This window comes from Thalassophryne amazonica, chromosome 3, assembly GCF_902500255.1.
Source record: "Thalassophryne amazonica chromosome 3, fThaAma1.1, whole genome shotgun sequence".
NCBI classification, from domain to species: Eukaryota; Metazoa; Chordata; class Actinopteri; order Batrachoidiformes; family Batrachoididae; genus Thalassophryne; species Thalassophryne amazonica.
Window position 1 is genome coordinate 77,940,554 of NC_047105.1, and position 6,000 is coordinate 77,946,553.

Genomic DNA, 6,000 nt, shown 5'->3' on the forward strand with positions numbered 1-6,000 from the left:
ATCATCTAGACAAATAGCCAAAGATATTAGCTCATCTAAATCTTTTGGTTCGTCACGGACTGCTAGCTCGTCTTTTAATGAATCATTCAAACCATCCACAAACACTCTTCTCAAAGCTGTGGCATTCCAACCGGACTGAGCAGAAAAAATTTGGAAATCCACAGAATAATCCGCCGCAATCCGCCTCCCCTTGGGTGACGGAGTTATCTGCACCGGTATCGATAGTGCCGCAGCTGGAGCAGCAGGAAGCAGATGCGAGCATCTGTTTGTTTAATTTGATTTGCGAGAGGCCGTAATTGCTCCCATATCTTCTCCAAGTATTCTTGAACTCTTTCAGCAAAAGGAACCGCTTCTGCCGCTGGGTCCATTTTAGAATGGCCGGGAACTACTGTTATGTGCAGACGCAGGTTGAGGAGCGGACCAACGTCTGACCAAACCCAGTGCTAAATAACCAGAAAGCGGTTCCAAAAACAAAACAAATTTATTTCCCTTCTGTGCACTAATTTGTGTACAACATAAATGTGCGGTTGTCTGGCGAGGTGAAGGACGGCGCGCTCTCCAGCGCCCAAATGGATCAAAGCCCGACGCTTCTGGACCCAGACTCACCGCCGAACACCCCCCAGGTGGACACGACAAACTGACTCTGTGAAGGATGGAAAAGGTGAGGTAAGTCAACAGAGCTACAACAAATATCCTTCAGAGCCACACACTATCAGCAACACATTCAGGTCTGAATTTAAGCTTTATGTAAATGAGCAGCTTCTCACAACAGGTGGAGGATCATCATTCCGTACGCCACGGCAGTGAGAAGCAAACTGCACAATTCTCATCACTGTTCAAATGTACTGCGTAACAAAATACCAAATTACTGTTAACACTTATTCAGACAATCATCACCTCTGATGTGTGCTGACAGCATGTGTCCCTCACCCGTCCTCCTTCACAGGCACGATGTGTCAAACCCTGGCGCGGTCCTCAGCGTCTCACAAACGAACGTCACAAGGTCGAGTTCCCGGCACTTCTGCTCGAATCACTCATGGCTTATATGCAGAACGCCATCTCATTATCTGCTTCAGCTGAAAGTCTTTAAGTTTGCACGTGAGCATCATCCACAGGTGCAGCCAATAATGCTGATGAGGGTGAAGGATTCTTCCGCCAGCACCTTCTCCACAGACAAAAACCAGTTTGCATACCACCTGGAGAGCAAAGAAAAGAAAACAACACCAAAATGTCCAGCCAAACCCCCCAACACACAACACCAAGAGCCAAACAACAGGTCCTGTTTCATCGAGTCCACTTGATCTCTGCAGTGCCACGTGACTGAAGACAAGGACAAAGATGTGACTGTACAACTACAGATACTCGGGCATTCATTATGTACTTGCATTAGTTTTTGTTTTTCTTACTTCTAGTACTGCTCACTTGGGCTCTGCTCTGGAACTGCAGTAATTTTGACTGGAGGACAAGACACATTTCTCTGTGTCCCCATAGGTCCACTTGTGTTACATGCCACTACAAACAAAAAGTGGATGAGAGAATGACTTCCTTCAAATATGGGCCATGGGCAGTGGTAGCAAAGATAACTTTTTTGTTATCAGATTAGCTTTTTAGTTAACTTTGAAAAACATTACCAAACCAATTAGCTTCCATTATATAACGACTGAGTGGATCCTTATTTGATTGGTTCTTTGTATGTCATGTGACATGGATTATTTGTCCCATTTGTGTTACATTGCATTTAGCATGCAAATTTGGTTCCATACGTTTTGTACCATTGCACGCTGTGAACCCCGCCCACACACACACACTGTGGGGGCAGCATTTAGCTAAACATGGCAGAGTTTGTTTTGCTGACGGAAGACGGTTTGAACAAGCTAATTGATGGTACTAATTTTTCTAACACACACACACACACACACACACACACACACACACACACACACACACACACACACATGAAGACCTGTTAGGATTAGAGGTAACGCAAAAACGCCGCAATATGTGCCCAAGGGGTGCTATATAAAGGGAAAAAGCAGCAAAGGTGTCCAGTGGCATGCGCGCAGCGGACTGCGCATGTGCACTCATGCACACTTGCGCCCCGTGCACACATGAGGAGCTGGAATTGTCACTCAGCTGTCTGCGTGTGTGTGTTCACTCATGTTAGAGGTAATGTTATTGTACAAAACACAGTGAGAACGACTGGTCAAGTATGACGTCAACCATGCAAGGGCACTCCCAGTAATCCCATAATGATTCTCCAGCCTATCGAGTAGAATATGATATCCATAGTATCAAATACAGAACTGAGATCAAACAGCAGCAGAACGGTGTCCGAATCCATTGTAAGCAGAAGATCATTCACCACTTCAGTGGGAGCTGTCTCTGTTGAGTGATATTTTCTAAAAGCAGACTGCAGTGGTTCAAAAAGATTATTCTCAGCAAGGTGGTTCACGAGCTGCCGTGAAACCACTTTTTCCAGAATTTTAAAGCAAAATGATAGATCTGATATCGGCCTATAGTTTTTCAATACACTAGGGTCAAGGTTAGATTTCTTAAGTAATGGTTTGATCACTGCAGATTTGAAACATTTAGGAACAGATCCAATCAATCAATCAATCAATTTTTTTTTTATATAGCGCCAAATCACAACAAACAGTTGCCCCAAGGCGCTTTATATTGTAAGGCAAGGCCATACAATAATGATGTAAAACCCCAACGGTCAAAACGACCCCCTGTGAGCAAGCACTTGGCTACAGTGGGAAGGAAAAACTCCCTTTTAACAGGAAGAAACCTCCAGCAGAACCAGGCTCAGGGAGGGGCAGTCTTCTGCTGGGACTGGTTGGGGCTGAGGGAGAGAACCAGGAAAAAGACATGCTGTGGAGGGGAGCAGAGATCGATCACTAATGATTAAATGCAGAGTGGTGCATACAGAGCAAAAAGAGAAAGAAACAGTGCATCATGGGAACCCCCCAGCAGTCTACGTCTATAGCAGCATAACTAAGGGATGGTTCAGGGTCACCTGATCCAGCCCTAACTATAAGCTTTAGCAAAAAGGAAAGTTTTAAGCCTAATCTTAAAGTAGAGAGGGTGTCTGTCTCCCTCATCTGAATTGGGAGCTGGTTCCACAGGAGAGGAGCCTGAAAGCTGAAGGCTCTGCCTCCCATTCTACTCTTACAAACCCTAGGAACTACAAGTAAGCCTGCAGTCTGAGAGCGAAGCGCTCTATTGGGGTGATATGGTACTACGAGGGTCCCTAAGATAAGATGGGACCTGATTATTCAAAACCTTATAAGTAAGAAGAAGAATTTTAAATTCTATTCTAGAATTAACAGGAAGCCAATGAAGAGAGGCCAATATGGGTGAGATATGCTCTCTCCTTCTAGTCCCCGTCAGCACTCTAGCTGCAGCATTTTGAATTAACTGAAGGCTTTTTAGGGAACTTTTAGGACAACCTGATAATAATGAATTACAATAGTCCAGCCTAGAGGAAATAAATGCATGAATTAGTTTTTCAGCATCACTCTGAGACAAGACCTTTCTGATTTTAGAGATATTGCGTAAATGCAAAAAAGCAGTCCTACATATTTGTTTAATATGCGCTTTGAATGACATATCCTGATCAAAATGACTCCAAGATTTCTCACAGTATTACTAAAGGTCAGGGTAATGCCATCCAGAGTAAGGATCTGGTTAGACACCATGTTTCTAAGATTTGTGGGCCAAGTACAATAACTTCAGTTTTATCTGAGTTTAAAAGCAGGAATTAGAGGTCATCCATGTCTTTATGTCGTAAGACAATCCTGCAGTTTAGCTAATTGGTGTGTGTCCTCTGGCTTCATGGATAGATAAAGCTGGGTATCATCTGCGTAACAATGAAAATTTAAGCAATACCGTCTAATAATACTGCCTAAGGGAAGCATATATAAAGTGAATAAAATTGGTCCTAGCACAGAACCTTGTGGAACTCCATAATTAACTTTAGTCTGTGAAGAAGATTCCCCATTTACATGAACAAATTGTAATCTATTAGACAAATATGATTCAAACCACCGCAGCGCAGTGCCTTTAATACCTATGGCATGCTCTAATCTCTGTAATAAAATTTTATGGTTAACAGTATCAAAAGCAGCACTGAGGTCTAACAGAACAAGCACAGAGATGAGTCCACTGTCCGAGGCCATAAGAAGATCATTTGTAACCTTCACTAATGCTGTTTCTGTACTATGATGAATTCTAAAACCTGACTGAAACTCTTCAAATAGACCATTCCTCTGCAGATGATCAGTTAGCTGTTTTACAACTACCCTTTCAAGAATTTTTGAGAGAAAAGGAAGGTTGGAGATTGGCCTATAATTAGCTAAGATAGCTGGGTCAAGTGATGGCTTTTTAAGTAATGGTTTAATTACTGCCACCTTAAAAGCCTGTGGTACATAGCCACTAACAAAGATAGATTGATCATATTTAAGATCGAAGCATTAAATAATGGTAGGGCTTCCTTGAGCAGCCTGGTAGGAATGGGGTCTAATAAACATGTTGATGGTTTGGATGAAGTAACTAATGAAAATAACTCAGACAGAACAATCGGAGAGAAAGAGTCTAACCAAATACCGGCATCACTGAAAGCAGCCAAAGATAACGATACGTCTTTGGGATGGTTATGAGTAATTTTTTCTCTAATAGTTAAAATTTTGTTAGCAAAGAAAGTCATGAACTCATTACTAGTTAAAGATAATGGAATACTCAGCTCAATAGAGCTCTGACTCTTTGTCAGCCTGGCTACAGTGCTGAAAAGAAACCTGGGGTTGTTCTTATTTTCTTCAATTAGTGATGAGTAGAAAGATGTCCTAGCTTTACGGAGGGCTTTTTTATAGAGCAACAGACTCTTTTTCCAGGCTAAGTGAAGATCTTCTAAATTAGTGAGACGCCATTTCCTCTCCAACTTACGGGTTATCTGCTTTAAGCTACGAGTTTGAGAGTTATACCATGGAGTCAGACACTTCTGATTTAAAGCTCTCTTTTTCAGAGGAGCTACAGCATCCAAAGTTGTCTTCAATGAGGATGTAAAACTATTGACGAGATACTCTATCTCCCTTACAGAGTTTAGGTAGCTACTCTGCACTGTGTTGTTATATGGCATTAGAGAACATAAAGAAGGAATCATATCCTTAAACCTAGTTACAGCGCTTTCTGAAAGACTTCTAGTGTAATGAAACTTATTCCCTACTGCTGGGTAGTCCATCAGAGTAAATGTAAATGTTATTAAAAAATGATCAGACAGAAGGGAGTTTTCAGGGAATACTGTTAAGTCTTCTATTTCCATACCATAAGTCAGAACAAGATCTAAGATATGATTAAAGTGGTGGGTGGACTCATTTACTTTTTGAGCAAAGCCAATAGAGTCTAATAATAGATTAAATGCAGTGTTGAGGCTGTCATTCTCAGCATCTGTGTGGATGTTAAAATCGCCCACTATAATTATCTGAGCTAAGCACTAAGTCAGACAAAAGGTCTGAAAATTCACAGAGAAACTCACAGTAACGACCAGGTGGACGATAGATAATAACAAATAAAACTGGTTTTTGGGACTTCCAATTTGGATGGACAAGACTAAGAGACAAGCTTTCAAATGAATTAAAGCTCTGTCTGGGTTTTTGATTAATTAATAAGCTGGAATGGAAGATTGCTGCTAATCCACCGCCCCGGCCCGTGCTACGAGCATTCTGACAGTTAGTGTGACTCGGGGGTGTTGACTCATTTAAACTAACATATTCATCCTGTTAATTCATTCATTCATCCAGTTAATGAGAGATTAATAATTTCCAGTACAGTCGGCCCAAGAGTGGGCCACAGGTCCTTAAACAGTTTTGTTGGTATAGGATCAAATAAGTAGGTTGTGCATTTTGTAGATGTTATATGAGTTTTGTCAGCACACCCAGTGAGATACTATCAAATTTTGCCAATCTAGGTAATACCTCAGTGATGGCACCCACCTCAATAGCA